Source organism: Equus asinus, unplaced genomic scaffold, assembly GCF_041296235.1.
Source record: "Equus asinus isolate D_3611 breed Donkey unplaced genomic scaffold, EquAss-T2T_v2 contig_1, whole genome shotgun sequence".
Classification (NCBI taxonomy): Eukaryota; Metazoa; Chordata; class Mammalia; order Perissodactyla; family Equidae; genus Equus; species Equus asinus.
The window spans coordinates 1385680-1398643 of NW_027224738.1; the positions used below are offsets into that span (position 1 = coordinate 1385680).

A 12964-nucleotide genomic window follows, 5' to 3' on the forward strand; every position below is an offset into this window, starting at 1 on the left:
ACTTAACCACTGCGCCACCGGGCCAGCCCCCCAGTTTCTTCCTTAATGGCTATTGTATATTTTTAAATGGCTTACAACTGTGAAGGCAGAAACTACATTTATAAGGAATAGAGCACAAGAATATCCCCCTATGTTATGTCTTGAAATGTTACATGCCCTGGAAACTAACGTGTGAGCAGAAAGAAGGAAAAGGGAGCAGGCAGGAGAGAGGTGTGTCACTGGCCACTTAGCTCCTCTTTACAGTGATTTGGTGCACATGAGGTGGTTGATGAATGTGGCAGATAGAAGGGTTGAAATGTTTTAGTGACAGAGCAGTTACTACTTGTCAGAACTATTACAACAGCTGTTAATTAATAGCTGGGGAAATTGCTAGGCATTTGATTAATGGAGCATACATTGGCTTTTGTGATTTCTCTGAATCTATATCTTCAGAAGAGCTCACTTGATTTTGAGGTACTGCTGATAAGCTAAATTGTCCTTGTTTAGCCAGAACTTAAGTTACCAAATATTTAGAAATGTTCTGGCTTGAAATGTGCAACAAAAGGACCATTGGCCTTTTAGAGGAGACCAGAGGAGTCCATATATAAAACAGAGAACTTGCCTTTTTAAAAAAACTTGAGGGAATTGGGGTTGTTTCTTGATAAACTGATTTATCTGCTTTATATGATCCGTTTTCATATATTGAACTTGGGGCCAGCCTGGTGGCGCAGCAGTTAAGTTTGCAGTCTGCACTTTGGTGGCTAGGGGTTCACTGGTTTGGATCCCAGGTGTGGACCTATGCACCGCTTGTCAAGCCATGCTATGGCAGGCATCCCACATATAAAGTAGAAGAAGATGGGCATGGATGTTAGCTCAGGGCCAGTCTTCCTCAGCAAAAAAAAAAAAAAAAAAAGAGGACGATTGGCAGTAGATCTTAGCATAGGGCTACTCTTCCTAAAAAAAAAAAATTTCTGTTCTTCTATTATGATGTCTTTCCTTCTTGCCTCTTCCATTGTCTCAGGCTTTAGATGAGTTTAAAACTAAGAACACAAATTTGAGTCTTTATTATCCATGTTTAAGTTAAAAGACTGTTAAACCTCTACCACAAGGATCACTTCACCTTGAATTCTTTAGAAAATGAAAAATTCTGTGGGGAAAAAACAGTAATATTTTTAACTCCTTTAGTTTTACACAGATTTAGATGTCTGAAGTTAGTATAGAATATTTTTTTGTAGTTCAATAGATAATTATTAGTATTCACATAAATTTTAAAAACACATTTAGCATGCTCCAGTTCGTGGAATTACCTGTGTATGTTGACCAACTAAATATACACCATCTTTTAAAACAATTCTATTTGTAAATTGACACCACCACTTTATGACTGACACACTTGATTATGTTCAAAAGTTTATTAGTGGCATAAAACTCAGCTAGTTTAGAATAGTTCTGAGTCTCAAAATTAAAGTGTACTATTTTAGCCTCGACTTTATCCTAATTTGGAGAATGGGTATATATCACCAAACTGCTTAATTTTCTGATTCTGAGACCAAATACCTAATAGCCCCTGCGTAGAATGTGATACATGCTCAAACACCAGCTAGAGGCCACTTAGCTCTGGATCACAAGAACACTCAGAAGTTTTAAATCACCCGAAACTTAATTCTAATTTTCCTAAATTCTGTTTGTTAAGTGAAGTTTCCTGTTACCAGGAGAGTAAATTGTTTAGTTATCTCAGTCATACAAAAATTGAAGAAACACAACCTGTGTTAAACCTGGCTAATTGTTGGGTCTCCTTGTGTTTATCACTACAGTCTGCCTACATCACAGGTAATCCTGTCATCATTGATGGAGGCTGGAGCTTGTGATTCAGGATCTCCTTGCTGGGAAGGCAGGCCCTTCCTATACACTGTAAACCCGGCTATGAAGAAAACTCACTCATCATCTCTTTCCTATTAATGGAATATTAATGAAAACAAGCCCTTTTTAAGGATGTCATTGTTCACAAGAATTTGATTCTTTAAATATATTAATCTCTTTTGAAATCATTGTAGCTTAATAACATCACTGCAAAAGAATAGTTTTTAAAATAAGCCTCAATTTGTAAGCATATAAAATTAAAATATGAAGGAAAAAAGTAAGTTTTTTAAAAGAAAAGTGTATTCATTTCTATTTCCCAATATTCAGATGTTTTTGTTCAGGTCTGCATTGGTCTGTATGTGGATACTAATTTAAAATTTTTACACCGTTATAAATGAACAGCAAAGGTAGGAAGGAGTTTGGCTTCACTAACTTATGTTAAAAGAACTATAGACTATTCAGAACTATATGTTGGTCTGTTATATAAAATAAAAATAATCATCAGGTGTTTATACTTAATGGATGTTATCACTTGTAATTAAGTACTATTTTCTTAGTCTAACTAAAAGATCTTTATTAAAATAAACAATGACATTTGACATGAGCCTAAGAAACATAATAGTTAACTAACGCAGTGATGCAGGCTTGGCGAGCCGAGGAGTCAAAAGAAAGATTTCTTGGACTCTCGAGGTCTGGCAGAAGTGCTCTTTTATTAAGAGAATAGCATGGAGTAGCATGGGGACAGGACCCATGGACAGTGAAGAGCTGCAGGCATGGGGACAGGACCCAGGGGCGGTGAAGAGCTGCAGCATGGGGACAGGACCCAGGGGCGGTGAAGGGCTGCAATGGGTTGAGGGTAGGGCTAAATTTATAAGGCATAGGTATGTGAGTTATTTCTTTACAAGACAAAGGAAAGATCATGAAAAAAATGTTAAAATGGTGTCTTTGCAGGTGGCGTCTGGTTATTGGGTGGTCCTAGAACTTTGGGTAAGAATCAGATCAATGAGGTCAGGATGTCCTGTGCTTCCCGGAGGATGATGTAGATCGGTATGTAGGCCAGGACGCCTTGGGCTTCTCTCCAGCGGGCAGCCTTGATCTGCATCAGCAGTATCATCAGTTTGAGGGATATTTTTTAGATTAAGTATAGATTTCTTCACCAAATTCCAGGATAACAGACAGGAGGATATAAAACTTAGAAATAGTCTCTGGATAAATAAATATAAATGAATCATATAACAGGAAACAAAACTAAAGAAAATAAAAGTTCCAAGAAAAAGTTCAAGTAAATTCATGTATGAGAGAGTACTAGGAAGTTTTTTCTTGTTCTTTTAGTTTTAGCGTTTTGTGTTTGTTTTTTATTTGTAGCTACCTCAAAAGACCAAATGGTATGATGCACATATAGATAATAAATGAGCAGTCTTTTCTCTTAGAATGTTAATTAATATTAACAAGGAAATTTTTAATGGACAATGAAAGGATAACATTTTGTTATAATAATTGCAGTGGATTCTAACATTAACTCATGACCCTCAGGGTCAGTTCTCTCAGAGCTAACTGTGAACTATAAAACAGTGTCAACAATAAAAGTAAACTGGAGCCCAAAAGTTCATGTTCTCTAAAGTAAGGTTAATTAATCAGGTTGATGGATCAATGAGGAGCATATGACTGAAAGAAAAGGAAAAATACATTTCACTCCTGTGGTAAGAGGAAGCTGGATGTCACCAGAAGCCTTTCAAGCTTTAGGGAGGAAGAGTCAGTGTAGGAAAATAACCATTGTAGACGGCCTGAGCCAGGTCATGGGACGGGACTTGGGTTCCTCCATCCTGTCCACAAAGGAGCACCTGAGAGACGAGGAGGAGCGGCTCCTGTCTGCTGGGGATGGTCCTGGACACTGTCTGTCTCGCCTGAACAGCGGTGATTAAAACTGGCAGTTGCTTAAAGGAGTAAAAAACAGGTAAGAAATTCTTTATTTCTGAAGGACATGGAAATGCCCCGGAAGGGGCGCGCGCCCAGGCTCACACTCGGGTGGCGGGGTCAATCAGGGAAGGCAGACCCGAAGCGGAAGGGAGGGGAGGGGAGGGGAGGGACGCGGGCTGCCGCCGGCACCGCAGCATCCACGCGGGCCAGCGGGAGGCTCGAGCCAACACGCGGCCGAGGGGACGAGCCGCCCGCCACGCCGCTCGCTGCAAGGGTCCTGTTCTCGCGGCGCCTCGGAGAAGACGCGCCGCGGTGCGCCCGGAGCGCGCGACGGCACGGCCCGGGAACCGGGCTCCCCGCCGCGGGCTGCCGGCCCGCCCTCCCCGCGCGGCCTCGCCCGACCCTTCCCGCCGGCTCCCCGCCCGCACAGCGCCTAAGGCCGCCAGCGCCGCGCCGCCGAGCCCCGGACCCGTGGAGGCCGCGGGCCCGCCCGGGTCTCCCGCGCCGAGAGGGCGGGGCGCCGCCTGGGGCGATGCGTGCGGGCGCCCGCCCGGCCGTCCCTGGGCCGCGGCGCAGCCGGGTCCCCCGCGGGCCCGCCCGTCCCTGAGCCGCGGCGCAGCCGGGCCCCCCGCGGGCCGCGAGCTGGGCCCCCGAGACACCAGGGTAAGCGGAACCGGCGGGGCCTCAGGGCTTGCGGGCCGGGGGCGCGGAGGCGGGCGCGGCCCTGGGGTGCGTGGCTGTGTGCGCGCTCACTTGTTAGTTGTTGCTGCCGTGGGTTTCTCTCGTTTATTTTAGTTCTTAAAACAACCGGAGGGTGTGGCTCCTGTGGGCCGAGGTGCCGCTGCGCCCAGACGCCGCCGCTGGAGCCGGCACCACTGTCGAGTTGGGGGCGGCCGTGCTGCCCGGGCCTCCCGCGGGGGCGTCAGCGGCCCTGCAGGTGGCGGTGCGGGCTCTGCCGCCGGGGCTGCGTGCGCGCTGCGGGGCGCGGAGAGATGCTCCTCTGCCTTCCGGCTCTTCTGGCCGCTCTATGATCAGATCGCCACGAGAGACTCTAACGGGAGAAGGAAAGCCTAATAGCGTGTGTACACGAGAGAAACCCAGGAAAACAAGTAACTTGCCAAAATGGCCGAGGCCCTCGCCTTAAATGCCATCCTCAGCTGAAGACAAAAGATGTTGGGGGTGGGGAGAGCCAGGGGCTTCAGAGGGTAGGAAGGCAGTTCACAGGTAGGAGAAAAGGAGCAAACATTTGGAAAACAAGTGTTTGGCCACGCAGAAACAGAAGACAGAGGGGAGCCCAGCAAACAGGCTTTTCTAGGCTCCTCCCGCTCTACTGCCTCGTTCTTGTCACACCAAGGTGACATAGCTCGCTTCCTGAGACAGGTTTTTGTATCACTTTTAGGCGCTTAAAGTGAAGGTAACAAGAAAAACCTCTGAGTCTTTTTTTTCTTACAAATAATCCTAAAATAATGTTCATGTTGAAAGAACACATTTTGGGGTCACACATTTTGTTCCGCTTCAGTACACTCTGATGCTTGCACAACAAAATTGCCCGAGAACGCATTTCTCAGAACTATCAACATGTCAAGTGACTGTACTTCCCAGGCAGCAGCCTGTTATCTCACCCTAGAAGCTGGTGTACTTGTTGCCCTAGAAGATTAACAGCAGGAAGCCGCATTTCCTTTAGCCTCCGGTCAAGAAATGGATAACATGAGTGGATAGAGAGAGGCAGATACCCTACTGAGACAAGTCAACCTCTGTTTCCACTGAAAGACTAAAAGCCCTTTTCAACCCCACTCCATCTCTCTAATGGGGCCTCCGCCTGAAGTTATTGCTGCTACAAAGTGCTCTCGTGAAATTCTAGTTTACTGTTTCTCTCCAAGTCAAGAATGTAACGTTTCAATTCAGCAAGTACCCGTGTGTCTTCTCTGGGCCACGCAGGCATGGGGACAGGAGATACAAATATGAATTAAATAAAGTTTCTGCCATTCAGTAACTCAAAATCCAATGGATCAGAATATACCTAACAAAAAATTAGGTAGTGGATTCATGGTATGCTAATGATGTGAGCAAAGTGACTGAATCGCATAATATATTTTCCAGCATATTTTGCCTGTATTTTTATTTTTTAATTTTTTCCTTTTTTTAGGATTTCCCTAGAAGGCATTGTAGAATAAGTGGGAAAAGGTCGATGATGTAGGTCTGAGCCCTGGGGCCTACACCAAAAGTTGCTATCCTGGATGTGGAAGTTTGGCCCTCACATCCATTCCTGCTTGCTTCTTGTATGCCTCTTTGTACAGGCGAAACTGGAAAGCTAAAGTATTTCCTAGACTCCCTCGCAGGTAGAGTTCTGGATGTAAAATTAGCATCTGGCAAGTAGATGACTTGCCTGAGATTTCGAAGGCAGGGATGAGGCAGAGGCATCTCCCTGCTATTTTTGGCGAATTTCTGTTGACAAGGACGGTGCAGGAGATGCGAGTGTCCAGTCTCCAGAACTGTGGGTGTTGGGAGGGCCTTACAGCAGCAGGGACAGCCAGGTCAGCGTTGTCGTGTTGAAGCACCAGCTCTCTGGCTGTCCGGAGGTGGTTGAGGGAGGTGGGAAACATCTTCTGTGTTCTCTGTCCAGGCAGCTTCCAGATCCCAGCCTCTCTGGGTCTCAGCTACAGTGTTGTTCTTGAACGCTGTAGTCCCTGTGGGGTCTCCTGATTGAGGCAAAAATAGTACATTCCCCAGTGGTTCAGTTACTAGTGTTCTAGAAGTCCTTCCTGGAGGCCCAGCGTAGACCCTGCTCTCTAGCCCTTTGAACAGTTCACTCAATTCCCTGTAGAATCTCTTTCTGCTTAAAATACCTGGAGTGGTTTCTATTTTCTGCGCTGACTCATTAATATGTTTGCTCTGTAGCCTCCAAGAGTCATCTAAACCTAATCTCTTCAGTTTCTTTTGATGGGAAGTGAAGACATGAGATGAGGCCCAGGGGCCTGCAGTGATCTGATGCCTTCAGCTGGGCTGTGCCCTCACCGGGTGCTGCAGACCCCACATTGAGTTTATCCCTGAAGGTATTTGAGTTTGTTACGCATAGACTAGATTATCTCTGACATCTCTTGCTGTACAAATATAATGTAAATGCCTTCTTCATTTAAAACATTTACAGAATGTATTCTGTAACAAGAAATTGTTGAGTATCTGGTTCATGCCCAACTGTTTCCTAGTCCTATTGATAATTGATAGGCTGCTCACAGACCCCAATGATAGAACAGATGTTTCCTCTAGGGGAAAGGGTTTACATCTTTTGCACACAAAGCCTAGGAACACAGTATGTGGGGAATGGAGCTGCCTGTATATGCACTTGTGTGAGGCGGTGGTGTTCTCAGTGTTTTTAGAGTCATGTATCCTGCATGTTAAAGAAAGCACAATTATGATAAGTTCTAAAGAGTTTTTAACAGCTTTATAAAGTTATTAAAGATATCTTGTTGATATCATAAAAGCTCTTTGCCTTTTTCGAAATCCATTCCTTTATTTTTCTGTGGTTTACATGAAGGACTGAAAGGTTTGAATTTACCAGTGTCCCTTCAGCACATGTATGCTTTCTTCTCAGGGAAAATCCTATAAAAGGAGGAGAAAGCATTGAGGGGACTATTTTGGGACTGCATGATGTACTTAGTACTTTTTTAAGATTTTCTGTGACATAGGCATTTTCACCATTTTACTGATGAAGAAACTTATCTGTACTGGTTAAGTAACTTGCCCCAAATGGCCCAACTAGGAGGCAGTGACACAGGATTTACAGTAAGGATTAATCCCATTGTCCTCTAACCACTCCGCATCTTGCCGTTTATGGTGTAGTTGATGCAGATATACACAGAGTTCCCTACAGACACATTCTCTTTCACCTCTCATCCTTTAATCCTGTGGTTTCTCTGCCTGTACTGGTCTTTATTTTCTTCACAAGAGTGGGTCCTCTTTCAAGGCTTGACCCCAGCCAAGTAGGCAATACCTCCTTTCTCCGTTTAACTATGTGACTGTACTTCTCACATCACAATTAAATTACCTTGAGGTAACACTAGCTGCTATAACAGATAAACTCAAAATCTCAGTAACAACACAGAGGCAGCTTATTTCTCCCTCATGGAAAGTTCAATCAGGTGTTCAGCTAGTGGCCTTCTACTCAGTGATTCAGGAACCCACACTCTTTTTATATTATGGCTGTGCCATCCCCTAAGACCGTCGAGTCCTTAGTTTCCAGGCAATGGACAGGAAAAGAGAGGGTATGTGGAAGACTGCATGAGAGGTTTCTTACAAGTGAAGAGTAGAAGTAGCAGACATTGTTCATGCCCACGTCCTGTGGCCAGAGCTCAGTAACATGCCACACTGACTTGCAAGAGAGGCTAGGAAATGTCAAATACCTGTGTGCGCAGGCAGCAGGGGAAACTGGTTTGATGAACACATATCAGTCTCTGTGCCTCCCTTAAAGAATAGAGACTGCATCTCTGTCATCTTGGTATCTTATCCAGTGAAAGTCTGATGAACGTCACTGATTTTGAAGTGATGGGGTTGCTGTCTTATGTGCCCCAAATTGAAACTTACTACATTCTATTATGGTTGCTTAAGGAATGATCTGTCATTCTCTGATTAGGTTTTAACCTCTGAGTAGAGGAACTATGTCAGACTGTTTACTTTTGAATCCCCAGCACAAGGACTAGAACATAGCAAGAGCTTAATAGATGTTTGTCAAATAAGTGAGTGAGTCCTCAGAGAGAAGAAAGAGGGACAGAGCTAGTCTATGTGGAGTTAGGAAATACTAATTGAGAAGGTGACTTGTAAGTTAAATGTTGAATGACTGATAGAATTTTACCAAGTAGAGAGAGCAAAAAGGAAGTGCAGGCAGGGATGGTAGTGGTGTTGTGTTACTGTTTTGTTTGTTTCATGGGTAGAAATTTAGAAAACAATCACATGTTTATAAGCCCAATTTTTTTTAATTCGATATTCAAATATTACAAATGAACTTCAGGGATGGGGAGGGAAAATATACAACTTTACAATGTATATGATCTCTATTGACTAAAAGGGTGGTCCTAAAAACCTTGGTATTGGTCTTTAGCTACTAAAATTGTTATTTTTGGTTTATTTGTTGAGATATATCAATACAAAGGCAGTGTTCTGTTTGTGTGTCCTCTGAAGATTTTGCACCATGTCAAGAAGCTAGGGAGATAGATATGTGTGAGCCAAAGGTCCCTCATCACTGCTCCTCATCAGAACTTCTCAGAGCTGGCTCTGCGTCAGAATCACCTGTTGGATTGGTTAGGGTGCTTTTGGCTGCAAGTAACAGGATATTTGGCCAAAATTACTTTCAAAAATACAGGTTTAATTTTTCCCACACAACAAGATGTCTGAAGGTAAGCGCGTCCAGGGTTTGTTCGGTCCCCAGTGATATCAGGCTCTAGGTCACTTTCTATGAGCCAATCTTGCCTTTTTCTTCATGGGTGAATGATGGCTGCTAGAGTTCCAAGAAACATAGTGCCCCTCCACAGCTCCATTTCCACACACACACACACACACACACACACACACACACAATTTAAAGGCACAAAGAGGAGAGGGTTCTCTTGCTTCCCTGTCTTTTTATTAGGAGTCTTACCCAGTGGCCTCCAATAGCCTTGCTCACAAACTTCATTGGACAGAGTGAATTACACTCAGCTCTGAACCACCAGCCGGCAGAGAGGAATGGTGTTAGAGAGATTGATTTAGCCCAGTCGTGATTTACCCCTTGGGGTGGAGGAGGGCCCCACCGGCATGCCTGAGCAGTGGTTTTAGGTAGTTAGTAAGTCCTGTCTGCCACACTTGGGGGGTTCAGTCTCTGGAGATTCTGATTGTAGTAGGCCTAGAAATAATATTTTAAACTTTCAATTAAATGCTTTTTTCCTAGGTGAGGAGAGAGATTACAAAGGAGAAAAGCAAGTACTGGGTCCTTTCTTACCTAGGGATAATTTCCTTTCATTCATATCTCATTATACAGTGTTTTACTTTACGTGTCTGTATCAGTTAACCAAACAGCAGAGCAGTTGTTTTTCTCTGATAACTTGGTCCCATGTGGTTGGCACGCTAACACTTTCAGATGAGGTCGTTCTTGTTCAGGGAAACATTCTCAGTCGTTTCAGTACTTATTTATCAAGGACATTTTAAGCCCTACTCTTCACTTGATCTGAATTCGTCACGGCTGGGCAGTGCTCCTTTTGGAAAATGAGCCTTAGATCAGAGTTGGTTAGCAGGACCCAGGAACTGGAAGGTTTCTGTATGTTCTATATAGAAGTACTGCGTGAGACTGAGAACCCCCCCTTTCAACACGTGAATGGATAAACCCCGAAGGTAGGTGATGTTTATCATTGTAATCATTATAGAAGGCTTCATGAACAGTCCTGGAGATGCTCCTTCAAATGTACGAATACAGCACATATTGTACTCCAGCAATATATGTAAATTCTCAATAAGAACATCCCAGTAAATGTTGGACAGTCCATATCACAGACAACAAACAACAGGAATAATCAGCCTTTATCCATGTAATGATCTTTTAGCAGTAATTCAGTCGATAGCAGTAAGCCTTTGGACATTTGCAAATCATAGTTCTTTTATTTCCTCTGAAATATTACTGAAAGCACTTTTTTTTTTTTTAAGGAAGATCAGCCCTGAGCTAACATCTGCCTCCAGTCCTCCTCTTTTTGCTGAGGAAGGCTGGCCCTGAGCTAACATCCATGCCCATCTTCCTCTACTTTATATGTGGGACGCCTGCCACAGCATGGCTTGACAAGTGGCATGTCGGTCCGCACCTGGGATCCGAACTGGGGAACTTTAGGCCACCGAAGTGGAACGTGTGAACTTAACCACTGTGCCACCAGGCCAGCCCGCAGAAAGCACCTTTAAACATTTAGATTAATAAGATAACCTGAAAAAGAGAAGGCTGATTTAACAAACATCTCCTCTATGTGAAAGCGTGTTTACAAAAGGGTTTTAATTGTGCTTCACTTGGCAGAAGGAGCAGGGCAAGTGATAGGCTCCTTCAGCTCCACCTTTTCTCTGTCCCATTTGTTGGGTTTCAGGAAAAGGTTTCATTTGGTGAAAGATTTTTGGCTTAAGAAATATTTGAAAACGGCTGTAGAAGATTCTAGGCAGTTCTCCATTTTCTTAACCACAAAAACAAAAATGACCTTAAATTGTAGCGGGTGGGATTAAGTTACCTAAAGTCAAATGACGAGATTCTATCTCTGAAAAATAGTGTTACCAAGGAAAGCTGTATTCCTTTTCTCTAAAGCTTTAAGAATTGCATAAATTTTTTCAATGTATTTTAAATTGCGTAAGAAAGTCTTCTTGTAAAAATCCTAACAGTACAGAAATATAGAGAATGAAAATGAAATTTCAACCTCTTCAATTCCATTTTCCACCCCAAAGGCAACTACTATTAACAGACCTTTTTTCTCTATTTACATCCATACTCATATACAGAACTGCTCATCTTCTTGATGTGCAGTTTTCTCTCAGGTTTTGAGGAAAGACTAAGGAAACTGTTCAGGTCCACAGCTCTATGATTTTGGTGGCATATATCCATAATACTGGAAAGCAAAGCTCAAATTGAGCCAAGATTGTTTCTAAGTGTTTGGGTCAGTCCTGTAGGAAATTCTGTATATTAAGAATGCTAGAGAGTCAGCAGCCGTTGGCGTGTGTATGCAGGTGACACCTGACCTACTGACCTACATGCAAGTGGACAGGCAGATGGTCTTAGCAGCCACGTCCCTGGGCTCAGGTCAAACCTCCTTCTTCTATTGAAATCTGTATTTGAGTCACAGAATTTGATTAAATTCATGTTATTTACTGAATTTATGAAATCTATAAAATTTCACCATTTGACGCAGGATAGGTTTTTTTTCCTAATATAGTGTACAGGTTGTGATATCAGTCTGAATAAGGCACTACCTTGATGGAGAAGCAGAAAAAAACTTGTTTCTGTGTATAGGCGCTTTTATCTAAAATATCTTCCGAGTTCTCAGTGTAATTTTCTGATAAAAATCTCTCAAAGCCTCTCAGCTTAACTGGATTTTTTTAAAAGAAAACCTCCTTAATTCTTAGAATCTTAAGACATGGTTAAGTGGCAAGGTGTCAGCCAGTTAACTATTAATTGAGAATATGTAAATAATATTTGTCATGAGAATAGGACAAAAGTTCTTGTTCCATTCATTTTGTCACCAATGTTGTACAACCATTTAGGTTAGTACAATTTTTTATTCATAATAAACTCTATTAACATTTCTAACAATGGGAAAGAGTAAAGCTGAACATAATACAAGGTAGAAAATAAAAATATTTGTATTTGCTTGTAGAAGATGTTTTCAAACTTCTTGTGGAATGTGTTTTCAAACTTAGAATTAACTATGAGTATATATGAGTGGGATTTTAAATAAAATATTATAGCAAAAATGTAAAAATATAATATAGTGATTTGGTAGAGATGCATGAAGTCAATGATACAGATTAAAGAACCAACTCATTTCACAAGTTTTTACACGGTTTTACTGTGAGGCTTGGCTGACATTGGCTATTAGTTGAAAAAGTTACTTAGCTTCTCTAGGCAGTAGTTTTCTCATTTGAATGTTAAAGAGATTAGACTAGGATATTTCTAAAGACCTTTCCAACTTTTTTTATACCATTACCCTGTGATTCTTAATTTCTTGGAAACCACCTAGTTTCTCTGAATTTCCCCACTTTTTCATTTTTCCATCCCAGATACTCAGCATCTCAGATGCTTAACAGCTCTTAAAACTTCCCTGGGACTGAGGACTTCAAAAGTCTTCCGTGAACACAATGAAAAAATAATTAAGGTCCATTAACTAGAGTATTTTATTTAACCAACATTGTTTAAAGAAAGAGCATTTCACTTAAATTTATTTTTTGGATAACTGACACCTATTTTATTGAATACCAGATTTTTGCTTATTTTAACATTCTCTTTAAAGAAAATCTCTAAATTGTATTATATATTTTAATGCCTTTAATAACAGAAAATATCTCCACATCATTTTCTTTTCTTTTCTTTTCTTTTTCTTGGAGATGTAGAATCACCTTTCTAAACATCTCTTATAATACTGGGGATCTTTCAGGGCAGTTCAGGTATGAAGGTTCTTATGAAGGATGCATTTGGTGGCAAGTGACAGGAACCCAGCTC

The 12964-nt window shown here is 42.4% G+C and overlaps 1 protein-coding gene across 10 annotated transcripts in view; it reads left to right on the forward strand.

Annotated features, from left to right (window-relative positions):
* LOC139042831 (sodium/hydrogen exchanger 9B2-like) overlaps positions 1-12964 on the forward strand; it is a 59704-nt gene that overhangs the window by 880 nt on the left and 45860 nt on the right. For 7 of the 10 annotated variants that reach the window (XR_011499981.1, XR_011499980.1, XM_070503373.1 and 4 more), the window contains exon 1: positions 4295-4419. The gene's annotated coding sequence lies outside the window, so the exon portion shown is untranslated. Of the gene's footprint in view, positions 1-3674; positions 3794-4283; positions 4420-12964 lie in introns of those variants that run through there. The other 3 variants (XM_070503374.1, XM_070503379.1, XM_070503375.1) reach the window with 3 other exon arrangements.